At 56.2% G+C, this 14,584-nt stretch overlaps 7 non-coding genes and 1 pseudogene across 7 annotated transcripts; all 8 read left to right on the top strand.

Annotated features, from left to right (window-relative positions):
• Positions 1-1,441: 1,441 nt before the first annotated feature.
• On the top strand, positions 1,442-1,624 carry LOC149338688 (U2 spliceosomal RNA). Its single transcript, XR_016283900.1, has one exon. It is a non-coding gene; the product is annotated as a U2 spliceosomal RNA (small nuclear RNA).
• An 898-nt stretch (positions 1,625-2,522) lies between these two features.
• LOC149338687 (U2 spliceosomal RNA) lies at positions 2,523-2,715 on the top strand. The gene has a single exon (XR_016283895.1). It is a non-coding gene; the product is annotated as a U2 spliceosomal RNA (small nuclear RNA).
• An 898-nt stretch (positions 2,716-3,613) lies between these two features.
• On the top strand, positions 3,614-3,806 carry LOC149338686 (U2 spliceosomal RNA). Its single transcript, XR_016283894.1, has one exon. It is a non-coding gene; the product is annotated as a U2 spliceosomal RNA (small nuclear RNA).
• An 897-nt stretch (positions 3,807-4,703) lies between these two features.
• Positions 4,704-4,896, top strand: LOC149338685 (U2 spliceosomal RNA). Its single transcript, XR_016283893.1, has one exon. It is a non-coding gene; the product is annotated as a U2 spliceosomal RNA (small nuclear RNA).
• Positions 4,897-5,794: 898 nt separating this feature from the next.
• LOC149338684 (U2 spliceosomal RNA) lies at positions 5,795-6,050 on the top strand (annotated as a pseudogene).
• Positions 6,051-6,948: 898 nt separating this feature from the next.
• Positions 6,949-7,141, top strand: LOC149338683 (U2 spliceosomal RNA). The gene has a single exon (XR_016283892.1). It is a non-coding gene; the product is annotated as a U2 spliceosomal RNA (small nuclear RNA).
• Positions 7,142-8,038: 897 nt separating this feature from the next.
• On the top strand, positions 8,039-8,231 carry LOC149338682 (U2 spliceosomal RNA). The gene has a single exon (XR_016283891.1). It is a non-coding gene; the product is annotated as a U2 spliceosomal RNA (small nuclear RNA).
• Positions 8,232-9,130: 899 nt separating this feature from the next.
• Positions 9,131-9,323, top strand: LOC149338681 (U2 spliceosomal RNA). Its single transcript, XR_016283890.1, has one exon. It is a non-coding gene; the product is annotated as a U2 spliceosomal RNA (small nuclear RNA).
• The last annotated feature ends 5,261 nt before the right edge of the window (positions 9,324-14,584 follow it).

Genomic DNA, 14,584 nt, shown 5'->3' with positions numbered 1-14,584 from the left:
GCCCGTCGCGGTGCCCTTTGTGGATGCCGTCCGGGTACTCGGGGTGCTTTTCGAACCTGGCGGTGTCTCGCCCCGCGCTTGGGAGGAGGTTTTGGCGCGTGCGACGCGAGCTCTTGCGGAAGCCGCGCCCCACCACCTCTCGCTGAGTTCGAAGGCTGTGGCGGTTAAAACGCGCGTTTGCGCCTTCGCTTTCTATGTCGCGCGGGTAGCGACAATCCCGCGCCGTACTGCGGGACGCCTCGCGTCTCTCATTGTTACGTTTGTGTGGGACGGCGGCCCCGCGCTTGTCGCCCGCCGCTTTCTCGAACTACCGCCCAGTAGGGGAGGCCTCGGCATCCCATGTATTCCTACAGTGGCTAGAGCACTTGGTGCCAGGCTCGTCGCCAGCCTTGTTGAATCGGAGAGCTATCCAGGTCGCGGTCTGTTATTATACTGGATGAGCACGGCGCGTCGCGCCTTTACGTCTGCGCGATACACAGGTCCCCAAGCTGAGCGGCCATCCCCCTATTACAGGGCGGTGGCCGGTTTGAAGTTGGCACTGGATGCCGACGCGCCAGACGTCGACTTGTGTCACACGCCCGCGTCTAGGCTCAGTGAAATGATTTGTGTCAGCCGTCTCTCTAGAGACGAGCAGCAGAGGACATCCGCGTCCCAATGGAGGGCCTGGGCCTCCGCCAGGCTCCCTAGTGAAGTTAAAGACTTTGACTGGCACAGGCGCTGGGGCGTCCTCCCAACGCGCCAGCGCCTGGCAGCGTGGGGCATCGTGCCCAACGAACAGTGCGCGAATTGCGGCGCGCAAGAGACTGTGATACACGTCTTCTATGAGTGCATTGTTGCCCGTACCATGTGGCGTCTAGTGTATCGCATGTTTCAAGTGCGCGGTGGTCGAGGCAGACGCCAACGCGGCCCTTTCGCGCGCTTGGTGGTGGCCGCAACGATGTTTGTTTTGTGGCGACGGCGATGCCTCGCAGAGGCGCGCCGAACCCCCGCCCGCGCCATGTACCCAGCGCTGCAGAACCTGCGCCTCGTCATCTGGGAGTACCTGTCTGACCGGTTAGCAAATGATGGCGAGGCGCTGTTTCTGCGGCGCTGGCACACGAGGTTTTTTGTTGTGGGCAACGGCAGGCTGGAGATGAAGGCTCTGCCTTATTAGCCTGCCCCCCCCCCCCCCCCCCCCCCCCACATCTTTGGCATTTTGTGCTGTAATGTGAAAGTGGTTCACAATTTTTACTTTCTTGCTCTGTTGTAGAGAGCCATTTTGGGCTCTCGCCCTGTGATCTTTTGAAGATGCATTCGCTGTATCTTTGTTGCTGTTATTGGTGTTACCGGTAATCTTGTTGTTAGTTTGTTGCGTAATTTTGGGCGCATTTGTTTATTCTTGATGCATTCTGTGTTGATCGGACGGATTGATATGTCTGAGAGCTATGTATATCAAGCGCCGATTGTTAATAAATTTCTCTTTGTGTAGTATCTGTTCTTATCAGCTTAATATCTGATATGTGGTCTTATTTGGACCCAAGATGTTAAACTGATTTTTGGAGCGCGGCGGAGTGTTCGGGGCTTGCCCCACCACCGCCACGGGTCGACCCGGTATTGCACTACCTCCGGGACCGGCCCAGCGACTCCCCCATCCCTGGGGGAGCAAAAACCTAATTCTAAAATCAGATCACGAAATCCCAACACGACAATCAGCTCAGAAACAGCAAAGCCGCGCAGTGCTGTGTGACGGCCTGCCTGGTCTACGCTGCAGGCAATTTCTCGTGTCTTGCTCGGTGACGTGCTTTCACGTTTATTCGCTATCCGCTTTGCTGCGCGAGTCGGCGCATTTTGATGCTCGCAGAAGAGGAAAAAAAAAAAAAAACACACCGCCGGCGCAGTCTCGGGCATTTGGCCAACAGCGCATTGTCACATCCCTTTCCCGCGGCGCCCATGGCCTCGGGATGAAACCTGCTCCCCGCGCGCTTCCTTTCGCCCTTTCAAGGCGTGTCTGGCAGGTTTTTCGGGCGGGAGAGAAGCAAGACAGAAACCGGTCTTGCGGAATAGTCTTAGCCCTTTGGCTAAGACGATCTGAGCCTTTTGGCTAAGATGCGAGTGTAGTATCTATTCTTAGCCACAACTAGAGAATGGTCAGCGCGCTCGCTCCACTCTTACTCCCCCCCCCCCCTCCTGTTCCCCCATTTGCCGTTTGTGATGTTTTCGAGACCTACTTGCTTATCTGTGCGTTCTCCTGCCCTAATTGTCAATTGAGAGATGAGAAATGGCACCAGCGCTGTTACCGGTGCGCTGGGTGCTCCCTCATGTCCTGTTCTTTCACTTATCACTCAGACTTGCTGGCGTTTACCCGATAACGAGCGTTATCTGTGAAAATACTCCCTACCATGTTAGACACTCCGGCTGGAAAGATAAGGGCATGCGATGCCGCTCGCAATTGCCAAATAGCCAACTGCTGCACCGTCCACCGGTATGTGGCGCCACCTGTGCTGCTAATCCGGAGGGTTTTCAAGCCCGGGCTTATCGGGATTATCGCTTCTCGGCCTTTTGGCTAAGATCAAAGTGTAGTATCTGTTCTTATCAGCTTAATATCTGATATGTGGTCTTATTTGGACCCAAGATGTTAAACTGATTTTTGGAGCGCGGCGGAGTGTTCGGGGCTTGCCCCACCACCGCCACGGGTCGACCCGGTATTGCACTACCTCCGGGACCGGCCCAGCGACTCCCCCATCCCTGGGGGAGCAAAAACCTAATTCTAAAATCAGATCACGAAATCCCAACACGACAATCAGCTCAGAAACAGCAAAGCCGCGCAGTGCTGTGTGACGGCCTGCCTGGTCTACGCTGCAGGCAATTTCTCGTGTCTTGCTCGGTGACGTGCTTTCACGTTTATTCGCTATCCGCTTTGCTGCGCGAGTCGGCGCATTTTGATGCTCGCAGAAGAGGAAAAAAAAAAAAAACACACCGCCGGCGCAGTCTCGGGCATTTGGCCAACAGCGCATTGTCACATCCCTTTCCCGCGGCGCCCATGGCCTCGGGATGAAACCTGCTCCCCGCGCGCTTCCTTTCGCCCTTTCAAGGCGTGTCTGGCAGGTTTTTCGGGCGGGAGAGAAGCAAGACAGAAACCGGTCTTGCGGAATAGTCTTAGCCCTTTGGCTAAGACGATCTGAGCCTTTTGGCTAAGATGCGAGTGTAGTATCTATTCTTAGCCACAACTAGAGAATGGTCAGCGCGCTCGCTCCACTCTTACTCCCCCCCCCCCCCTCCTGTTCCCCCATTTGCCGTTTGTGATGTTTTCGAGACCTACTTGCTTATCTGTGCGTTCTCCTGCCCTAATTGTCAATTGAGAGATGAGAAATGGCACCAGCGCTGTTACCGGTGCGCTGGGTGCTCCCTCATGTCCTGTTCTTTCACTTATCACTCAGACTTGCTGGCGTTTACCCGATAACGAGCGTTATCTGTGAAAATACTCCCTACCATGTTAGACACTCCGGCTGGAAAGATAAGGGCATGCGATGCCGCTCGCAATTGCCAAATAGCCAACTGCTGCACCGTCCACCGGTATGTGGCGCCACCTGTGCTGCTAATCCGGAGGGTTTTCAAGCCCGGGCTTATCGGGATTATCGCTTCTCGGCCTTTTGGCTAAGATCAAAGTGTAGTATCTGTTCTTATCAGCTTAATATCTGATATGTGGTCTTATTTGGACCCAAGATGTTAAACTGATTTTTGGAGCGCGGCGGAGTGTTCGGGGCTTGCCCCACCACCGCCACGGGTCGACCCGGTATTGCACTACCTCCGGGACCGGCCCAGCGACTCCCCCATCCCTGGGGGAGCAAAAACCTAATTCTAAAATCAGATCACGAAATCCCAACACGACAATCAGCTCAGAAACAGCAAAGCCGCGCAGTGCTGTGTGACGGCCTGCCTGGTCTACGCTGCAGGCAATTTCTCGTGTCTTGCTCGGTGACGTGCTTTCACGTTTATTCGCTATCCGCTTTGCTGCGCGAGTCGGCGCATTTTGATGCTCGCAGAAGAGGAAAAAAAAAAAAAACACACCGCCGGCGCAGTCTCGGGCATTTGGCCAACAGCGCATTGTCACATCCCTTTCCCGCGGCGCCCATGGCCTCGGGATGAAACCTGCTCCCCGCGCGCTTCCTTTCGCCCTTTCAAGGCGTGTCTGGCAGGTTTTTCGGGCGGGAGAGAAGCAAGACAGAAACCGGTCTTGCGGAATAGTCTTAGCCCTTTGGCTAAGACGATCTGAGCCTTTTGGCTAAGATGCGAGTGTAGTATCTATTCTTAGCCACAACTAGAGAATGGTCAGCGCGCTCGCTCCACTCTTACTCCCCCCCCCCCCTCCTGTTCCCCCATTTGCCGTTTGTGATGTTTTCGAGACCTACTTGCTTATCTGTGCGTTCTCCTGCCCTAATTGTCAATTGAGAGATGAGAAATGGCACCAGCGCTGTTACCGGTGCGCTGGGTGCTCCCTCATGTCCTGTTCTTTCACTTATCACTCAGACTTGCTGGCGTTTACCCGATAACGAGCGTTATCTGTGAAAATACTCCCTACCATGTTAGACACTCCGGCTGGAAAGATAAGGGCATGCGATGCCGCTCGCAATTGCCAAATAGCCAACTGCTGCACCGTCCACCGGTATGTGGCGCCACCTGTGCTGCTAATCCGGAGGGTTTTCAAGCCCGGGCTTATCGGGATTATCGCTTCTCGGCCTTTTGGCTAAGATCAAAGTGTAGTATCTGTTCTTATCAGCTTAATATCTGATATGTGGTCTTATTTGGACCCAAGATGTTAAACTGATTTTTGGAGCGCGGCGGAGTGTTCGGGGCTTGCCCCACCACCGCCACGGGTCGACCCGGTATTGCACTACCTCCGGGACCGGCCCAGCGACTCCCCCATCCCTGGGGGAGCAAAAACCTAATTCTAAAATCAGATCACGAAATCCCAACACGACAATCAGCTCAGAAACAGCAAAGCCGCGCAGTGCTGTGTGACGGCCTGCCTGGTCTACGCTGCAGGCAATTTCTCGTGTCTTGCTCGGTGACGTGCTTTCACGTTTATTCGCTATCCGCTTTGCTGCGCGAGTCGGCGCATTTTGATGCTCGCAGAAGAGGAAAAAAAAAAAAAACACACCGCCGGCGCAGTCTCGGGCATTTGGCCAACAGCGCATTGTCACATCCCTTTCCCGCGGCGCCCATGGCCTCGGGATGAAACCTGCTCCCCGCGCGCTTCCTTTCGCCCTTTCAAGGCGTGTCTGGCAGGTTTTTCGGGCGGGAGAGAAGCAAGACAGAAACCGGTCTTGCGGAATAGTCTTAGCCCTTTGGCTAAGACGATCTGAGCCTTTTGGCTAAGATGCGAGTGTAGTATCTATTCTTAGCCACAACTAGAGAATGGTCAGCGCGCTCGCTCCACTCTTACTCCCCCCCCCCCCCTCCTGTTCCCCCATTTGCCGTTTGTGATGTTTTCGAGACCTACTTGCTTATCTGTGCGTTCTCCTGCCCTAATTGTCAATTGAGAGATGAGAAATGGCACCAGCGCTGTTACCGGTGCGCTGGGTGCTCCCTCATGTCCTGTTCTTTCACTTATCACTCAGACTTGCTGGCGTTTACCCGATAACGAGCGTTATCTGTGAAAATACTCCCTACCATGTTAGACACTCCGGCTGGAAAGATAAGGGCATGCGATGCCGCTCGCAATTGCCAAATAGCCAACTGCTGCACCGTCCACCGGTATGTGGCGCCACCTGTGCTGCTAATCCGGAGGGTTTTCAAGCCCGGGCTTATCGGGATTATCGCTTCTCGGCCTTTTGGCTAAGATCAAAGTGTAGTATCTGTACTCTTTATGTATCCTTGCGTTTTGTTTGTACACAAATAAATTTCTCTTTGTGTAGTATCTGTTCTTATCAGCTTAATATCTGATATGTGGTCTTATTTGGACCCAAGATGTTAAACTGATTTTTGGAGCGCGGCGGAGTGTTCGGGGCTTGCCCCACCACCGCCACGGGTCGACCCGGTATTGCACTACCTCCGGGACCGGCCCAGCGACTCCCCCATCCCTGGGGGAGCAAAAACCTAATTCTAAAATCAGATCACGAAATCCCAACACGACAATCAGCTCAGAAACAGCAAAGCCGCGCAGTGCTGTGTGACGGCCTGCCTGGTCTACGCTGCAGGCAATTTCTCGTGTCTTGCTCGGTGACGTGCTTTCACGTTTATTCGCTATCCGCTTTGCTGCGCGAGTCGGCGCATTTTGATGCTCGCAGAAGAGGAAAAAAAAAAAAAACACACCGCCGGCGCAGTCTCGGGCATTTGGCCAACAGCGCATTGTCACATCCCTTTCCCGCGGCGCCCATGGCCTCGGGATGAAACCTGCTCCCCGCGCGCTTCCTTTCGCCCTTTCAAGGCGTGTCTGGCAGGTTTTTCGGGCGGGAGAGAAGCAAGACAGAAACCGGTCTTGCGGAATAGTCTTAGCCCTTTGGCTAAGACGATCTGAGCCTTTTGGCTAAGATGCGAGTGTAGTATCTATTCTTAGCCACAACTAGAGAATGGTCAGCGCGCTCGCTCCACTCTTACTCCCCCCCCCCCCCTCCTGTTCCCCCATTTGCCGTTTGTGATGTTTTCGAGACCTACTTGCTTATCTGTGCGTTCTCCTGCCCTAATTGTCAATTGAGAGATGAGAAATGGCACCAGCGCTGTTACCGGTGCGCTGGGTGCTCCCTCATGTCCTGTTCTTTCACTTATCACTCAGACTTGCTGGCGTTTACCCGATAACGAGCGTTATCTGTGAAAATACTCCCTACCATGTTAGACACTCCGGCTGGAAAGATAAGGGCATGCGATGCCGCTCGCAATTGCCAAATAGCCAACTGCTGCACCGTCCACCGGTATGTGGCGCCACCTGTGCTGCTAATCCGGAGGGTTTTCAAGCCCGGGCTTATCGGGATTATCGCTTCTCGGCCTTTTGGCTAAGATCAAAGTGTAGTATCTGTTCTTATCAGCTTAATATCTGATATGTGGTCTTATTTGGACCCAAGATGTTAAACTGATTTTTGGAGCGCGGCGGAGTGTTCGGGGCTTGCCCCACCACCGCCACGGGTCGACCCGGTATTGCACTACCTCCGGGACCGGCCCAGCGACTCCCCCATCCCTGGGGGAGCAAAAACCTAATTCTAAAATCAGATCACGAAATCCCAACACGACAATCAGCTCAGAAACAGCAAAGCCGCGCAGTGCTGTGTGACGGCCTGCCTGGTCTACGCTGCAGGCAATTTCTCGTGTCTTGCTCGGTGACGTGCTTTCACGTTTATTCGCTATCCGCTTTGCTGCGCGAGTCGGCGCATTTTGATGCTCGCAGAAGAGGAAAAAAAAAAAAAACACACCGCCGGCGCAGTCTCGGGCATTTGGCCAACAGCGCATTGTCACATCCCTTTCCCGCGGCGCCCATGGCCTCGGGATGAAACCTGCTCCCCGCGCGCTTCCTTTCGCCCTTTCAAGGCGTGTCTGGCAGGTTTTTCGGGCGGGAGAGAAGCAAGACAGAAACCGGTCTTGCGGAATAGTCTTAGCCCTTTGGCTAAGACGATCTGAGCCTTTTGGCTAAGATGCGAGTGTAGTATCTATTCTTAGCCACAACTAGAGAATGGTCAGCGCGCTCGCTCCACTCTTACTCCCCCCCCCCCCTCCTGTTCCCCCATTTGCCGTTTGTGATGTTTTCGAGACCTACTTGCTTATCTGTGCGTTCTCCTGCCCTAATTGTCAATTGAGAGATGAGAAATGGCACCAGCGCTGTTACCGGTGCGCTGGGTGCTCCCTCATGTCCTGTTCTTTCACTTATCACTCAGACTTGCTGGCGTTTACCCGATAACGAGCGTTATCTGTGAAAATACTCCCTACCATGTTAGACACTCCGGCTGGAAAGATAAGGGCATGCGATGCCGCTCGCAATTGCCAAATAGCCAACTGCTGCACCGTCCACCGGTATGTGGCGCCACCTGTGCTGCTAATCCGGAGGGTTTTCAAGCCCGGGCTTATCGGGATTATCGCTTCTCGGCCTTTTGGCTAAGATCAAAGTGTAGTATCTGTTCTTATCAGCTTAATATCTGATATGTGGTCTTATTTGGACCCAAGATGTTAAACTGATTTTTGGAGCGCGGCGGAGTGTTCGGGGCTTGCCCCACCACCGCCACGGGTCGACCCGGTATTGCACTACCTCCGGGACCGGCCCAGCGACTCCCCCATCCCTGGGGGAGCAAAAACCTAATTCTAAAATCAGATCACGAAATCCCAACACGACAATCAGCTCAGAAACAGCAAAGCCGCGCAGTGCTGTGTGACGGCCTGCCTGGTCTACGCTGCAGGCAATTTCTCGTGTCTTGCTCGGTGACGTGCTTTCACGTTTATTCGCTATCCGCTTTGCTGCGCGAGTCGGCGCATTTTGATGCTCGCAGAAGAGGAAAAAAAAAAAAAACACACCGCCGGCGCAGTCTCGGGCATTTGGCCAACAGCGCATTGTCACATCCCTTTCCCGCGGCGCCCATGGCCTCGGGATGAAACCTGCTCCCCGCGCGCTTCCTTTCGCCCTTTCAAGGCGTGTCTGGCAGGTTTTTCGGGCGGGAGAGAAGCAAGACAGAAACCGGTCTTGCGGAATAGTCTTAGCCCTTTGGCTAAGACGATCTGAGCCTTTTGGCTAAGATGCGAGTGTAGTATCTATTCTTAGCCACAACTAGAGAATGGTCAGCGCGCTCGCTCCACTCTTACTCCCCCCCCCCCCCCTCCTGTTCCCCCATTTGCCGTTTGTGATGTTTTCGAGACCTACTTGCTTATCTGTGCGTTCTCCTGCCCTAATTGTCAATTGAGAGATGAGAAATGGCACCAGCGCTGTTACCGGTGCGCTGGGTGCTCCCTCATGTCCTGTTCTTTCACTTATCACTCAGACTTGCTGGCGTTTACCCGATAACGAGCGTTATCTGTGAAAATACTCCCTACCATGTTAGACACTCCGGCTGGAAAGATAAGGGCATGCGATGCCGCTCGCAATTGCCAAATAGCCAACTGCTGCACCGTCCACCGGTATGTGGCGCCACCTGTGCTGCTAATCCGGAGGGTTTTCAAGCCCGGGCTTATCGGGATTATCGCTTCTCGGCCTTTTGGCTAAGATCAAAGTGTAGTATCTGTTCTTATCAGCTTAATATCTGATATGTGGTCTTATTTGGACCCAAGATGTTAAACTGATTTTTGGAGCGCGGCGGAGTGTTCGGGGCTTGCCCCACCACCGCCACGGGTCGACCCGGTATTGCACTACCTCCGGGACCGGCCCAGCGACTCCCCCATCCCTGGGGGAGCAAAAACCTAATTCTAAAATCAGATCACGAAATCCCAACACGACAATCAGCTCAGAAACAGCAAAGCCGCGCAGTGCTGTGTGACGGCCTGCCTGGTCTACGCTGCAGGCAATTTCTCGTGTCTTGCTCGGTGACGTGCTTTCACGTTTATTCGCTATCCGCTTTGCTGCGCGAGTCGGCGCATTTTGATGCTCGCAGAAGAGGAAAAAAAAAAAAAACACACCGCCGGCGCAGTCTCGGGCATTTGGCCAACAGCGCATTGTCACATCCCTTTCCCGCGGCGCCCATGGCCTCGGGATGAAACCTGCTCCCCGCGCGCTTCCTTTCGCCCTTTCAAGGCGTGTCTGGCAGGTTTTTCGGGCGGGAGAGAAGCAAGACAGAAACCGGTCTTGCGGAATAGTCTTAGCCCTTTGGCTAAGACGATCTGAGCCTTTTGGCTAAGATGCGAGTGTAGTATCTATTCTTAGCCACAACTAGAGAATGGTCAGCGCGCTCGCTCCACTCTTACTCCCCCCCCCCCCTCCTGTTCCCCCATTTGCCGTTTGTGATGTTTTCGAGACCTACTTGCTTATCTGTGCGTTCTCCTGCCCTAATTGTCAATTGAGAGATGAGAAATGGCACCAGCGCTGTTACCGGTGCGCTGGGTGCTCCCTCATGTCCTGTTCTTTCACTTATCACTCAGACTTGCTGGCGTTTACCCGATAACGAGCGTTATCTGTGAAAATACTCCCTACCATGTTAGACACTCCGGCTGGAAAGATAAGGGCATGCGATGCCGCTCGCAATTGCCAAATAGCCAACTGCTGCACCGTCCACCGGTATGTGGCGCCACCTGTGCTGCTAATCCGGAGGGTTTTCAAGCCCGGGCTTATCGGGATTATCGCTTCTCGGCCTTTTGGCTATCGGCCTTTTGGCTAAGATCAAAGTGTAGTAATCGCTTCTCGGCCTTTTGGCTAAGATCAAAGTGTAGTCTGGGGGCACGCCATTCTGCACTTTTGCGTATCTGTCCGTCGTGCTGCGACTTTTTTTGTGTGTTTTTGTATTTTTTGTGTGTATCCGTCTTTTCAGTCGCTGCCGGGTGCAGCCTGAGTGGCCCTGCCGAGGACTCCCTGGTCGCTGGTGTTCTGCAAGCTTGGCCATCACCTGGCGACACGGTTCCTGCTGCCTGGGCGGACCATCATCGTTGCATGCTGCATGATTATTGTTGCATGATCAAGTGTGCATGCTATTGTTCTGTGTCTTTTTCTCTTTCCTCTCTTGCCTCGTCGCTTGACGAGAAGTGCATGAAATATTTTGTTTTTTGAGTGTTATTTCTTTTTTGGCTCGTTCATTGCGACGAGAAGTGTTATTTCTGTTTGTCGCCTTTCTCACTCCGTCCCCCTTCTTTCTCTTTTATTCTGGTCTCACCGGGCGCTCTGTCCGACGAGGCTCGCTCCCTGAGCTACTTTACTCTACGGCCCCCTGGCAGCTGCATCTCTCCCTCTCTCTTTCCTCCTTTGCTCGCTTGCTCTGGGCCTGTTAGGGCCACCTGTTTTTCTCTCTCTCTGAGCTCGCTCGCTTTGTGCCACTCTCGGCCCCTCTCTCTCCCCCTCGTTGTTCGTTCGCTCGCTGCTCACAGCACGTGCGAGCAACCTATTGTCTCCGCTTTCCCCCTCCCTCTGTCTGTGCGTTCGCTCGCTTGCTAGCGTCGAGCCCGTCCGCTCAGGCTTGTCTCTGCCTCTGCACACGTCTGGGCCGCTCGCTTTCTCTCTCTCTCCCGCTTCCTCCGCTCCTCCTCGCGCCAGCTCGGCCGCCGCTGACTCACCCCGCCGGCGCGTCTGCCTGGCGTCGCCCTAGCCAGCCCAGAGGCATCGCGCCACGCGCTTTGAAGTCGCTTCGCCGTTCGCTTGCACTGAGGGAAATCCCTCCCTGCATGTAATCGGCGAAGTTCGCCCCGACTTCTCTATTTCTCTCCCTTTATTTCCAGCAGAATGGCGTCCCCCCCGACCAGCACCGCGTCTAGCCCATGCCGACCCGGATCGCAGCCGCGCCGTGATGGAAGCACATTAACGTTGTGTTTTCCTCTGGCGCGCACGTTCCGATGCACGGAAGAGGGATGCTCCATGGCGTACTCCCCGGCCGTGTGGACGTCCAGGCGGCAGTCCCTCGTTCGACACCTAGAAGGCAACCATGGCGTGCGCATTCGTCGGATCGTGAACCTCTGCGCGCTGTGCAACGAGGACATCGGGATCCGACCGACTGTTCACGGATGCCTTGCCGGAGGGAGGTTCGAGGAGGCCGCTACTGCGGAGAACCGCCACCAGTGCGCTGAGTGTCCATTGACCTTCACTACCAAGAAGGGATTGGACAACCACCACTCGTGGCACCGCAGAAAAGCGGCCTCAGAGGCTCAGCCGCCCCGTCCCGTGCCGTCCGTGACTCGTCGCCCGAGGACTCGCCGCTCTCCAGCCGCGTCGGAGGACTCCTCGTCGGAAGCGGAACAACCAGGCTCGCCCCCGTCCTGCCCCGGGCCGTCCAGAACGCTTCGCCCTAGGACTCGCCGCTCCCCAGCACCGTCCGAAGACGCCGCATCGGAAACTGAACCGACGGACTCGCCTCCACCGAGCAGCGAATCATCGTGGTCGCCGCCTCCACCCTCACCGCCTTCTCTTTTCTCCGCAGGAAACTCGGACAGCGAAGACGAACCAGCAAGCCCCGCACCAGCCAGCAACGAGCAGCGCATCTCGACGCAGAGCGACCGAGAAGAATCACCTGCACCCACCTTCCCGGAAGAAGAGGACGGCCCAACGCAAGGAGAAGAGGAAGCGGAATCAAGCCAACAGGAGGAAGGAAACAGCGTCGACCCCCTGGCATCCCTGACCGAGGACGAGGGCGTTCTCGCGGACCACACCAGGCGCCTCCGGCGTTTGCTGCGCGAGCCTGTTTCTGAGGAGAGTTGGGATGGCTTTCTCTCTATTTTGCAGGAAGCCATCGCGGAGGTTGGGAAGGCGGTAAAGCTGCCGCCGGCTCCGGCGGGCGGTAAGCCGCGCCGCCCGATCAACCCCGAGAACGCTCAACAGATTCAGTCGCTGTACCGCAGGAATCGCCGTCGAGCCGTACGCCTGATCGTGGAAGGCGAATCGTCGCTCTGCCCGGTCCCTCTTCAAGCTCTACAGGACCACTTCACCACCACCTGGGGACCGAAAGAAGCGGACACCACCCTCCTCCTCAACAAGACGAGCCTCATCGAAGCGTCGGAATTCCCCCTAGACGACTTCACCGAGGAAGAAGTTCTCCGCAAGCTGCGCAAGTGCGAGAACACCGCCCCGGGCAACGACCGCATCACCTACCACCACTGGCGCACCACCGACCCGGAAGCCAAGTTCCTGACCGCCGTCTTCAACGCCTGCGTCAAGTTCAAGAGAGTGCCCCCAGCGTGGAAGGAGTCCAGGACCATTCTCATCCACAAGAAGGGACAGCTAGAGGACGTCACCAACTGGCGCCCCATCGCCCTCGGCTCGACGATCTCAAAGCTGTACGCCGGTTGCCTCGCATCCAGGCTGCAGCGTTGGTTCGGAGAGCACGAGACGCTCTCGCGCTGCCAAAAGGGGTTCCTGCCGCACGATGGCGTGTTTGAGCACAACTTCGTGTTGCAGGAGCGCCTTGACGCGGCGCGGGCTGGCCGTGGGGAGCTGTGCGTCGCCTTCCTCGACTTCGCCAACGCCTTCGGCTCCGTCGCCCACAACGCCATCGTCGACGCCCTTCGAGGAGCCGGCGCCGGGGACGACTTCTGCGCCATCGTCGCCGACCTCTACCGCGACAACACCACCCGCATCGTGGCGAAGGACGGAGCAACGCAGCCCATCGACATCTCCGCCGGAATTCGACAGGGCTGCCCCCTCAGCGGGCTCCTCTTCAACCTCGTCATCGACCCAGTGCTGCGGGAAGTCCAGGGAGACGAGCGACAGCACAACATCCTGGCCTACGCGGATGACCTCACCCCACTCGCCGACAGCCCGGAACTACTTCAAGAGCGAATTGACAAAGTGGCAGCGCTCTCTTCCAGGTTGGGCCTGAAACTCAACCCTGCGAAGTGCAAGACGCTCCACCTCTCCGGCAAGACCCCCGTGGGAACGAGACCGACCGTCTTCAACATCGACGGCATCGACATCCCGACAATTAACGACTACGAGTCTCAATCTTTTCTAGGGCGCCCCGTGGGCTTCAGCGTGTTCCCGGACACGGCGACAGTCGACCAGGCCATCGACGTAGGCACCCGCCTGCTGACCTCAATGCTCGCCCCGTGGCAGAGGTTGGACGCTGTTAAAACATTTGTCTACCCAGCGCTCAACTTCTCCATGCGGTGCGGGTTGTTGGGGAAGGCAGAGTGGGAACGCCTCGACGAAGCCCTGCGACCACTCATTAAACGCACTCTCTACCTTCCAGTGAGTGCGGCTAACGAGTACATCTACGGCAGCGCAGCAGCGGGCGCGGCGGGCATCCCCCTCGCAGCGGAGCTCAGCGACATCTGCCGCATCGACAGCGCCTTTAAATTGCTCTCTTCTCACGACGCAGAGGTTCGAGACCTGGCGAAGCGAGCAGTCACCGAGGTCACGACCAAAAGACTAGGACGACAAGTGACCGAGGCGGACGTCGCAGCCTACCTCAGCGGGGAGACGGAGGGCGACTTTAGGGCGCGAGCCACGCAGCTGAAGTCCGTATGGACGGAGGCGCGCAAGGCGTCCCGGCGACTCGAGGTTACGTGGGAGATGCGGGACGGTGCCCCCTACATCACCTGCGCCGACGTAACTTTGGCGCCGAAGCACCGAACGAAGGTCGTGAAGAAGCTGCGATCGATCGCGACGTGTGCACGAAATCACACTCTCCAGCAAAAACCCAGTCAGGGGAAGGTGATGGAGTGCGTCGCCGCCGATCCTAGCAGCTCTCACTTCATGCGTTCCGGTCTCTTTACCCGTTTCTGTGACTGGCGTTTCATCCACAGGGCGAGGCTGAACCTGCTGCCACTGAACGGGGCCAGGCCGTGGGTGCGTGCAGGAGACCAGCGGTGCAGAGTATGCGGACACGGCCAGGAAACCCTCCCCCACGTTCTCTGCCACTGCATGCGTCAGAGCGCCGCCTACCAGACCCGGCACAACAAAATCGTGAACCGGCTGAAAACAGCTGCGAAGAAGCGATTCACCGTCACCCACGAGAACCAACCCGTGGGAACGACGAACCTCAAGCCGGACCTCGTTCTGGCGCGA

The sequence above is a fragment of the Amblyomma mixtum genome, chromosome 6 (genome assembly GCF_055824585.1).
Source record: "Amblyomma mixtum isolate Tamu chromosome 6, ASM5582458v1, whole genome shotgun sequence".
In the NCBI taxonomy this organism is placed as follows: domain Eukaryota; kingdom Metazoa; phylum Arthropoda; class Arachnida; order Ixodida; family Ixodidae; genus Amblyomma; species Amblyomma mixtum.
Note: the sequence above shows the minus strand (reverse complement) of the source record. Positions and strands in the feature narration are given on the sequence as shown.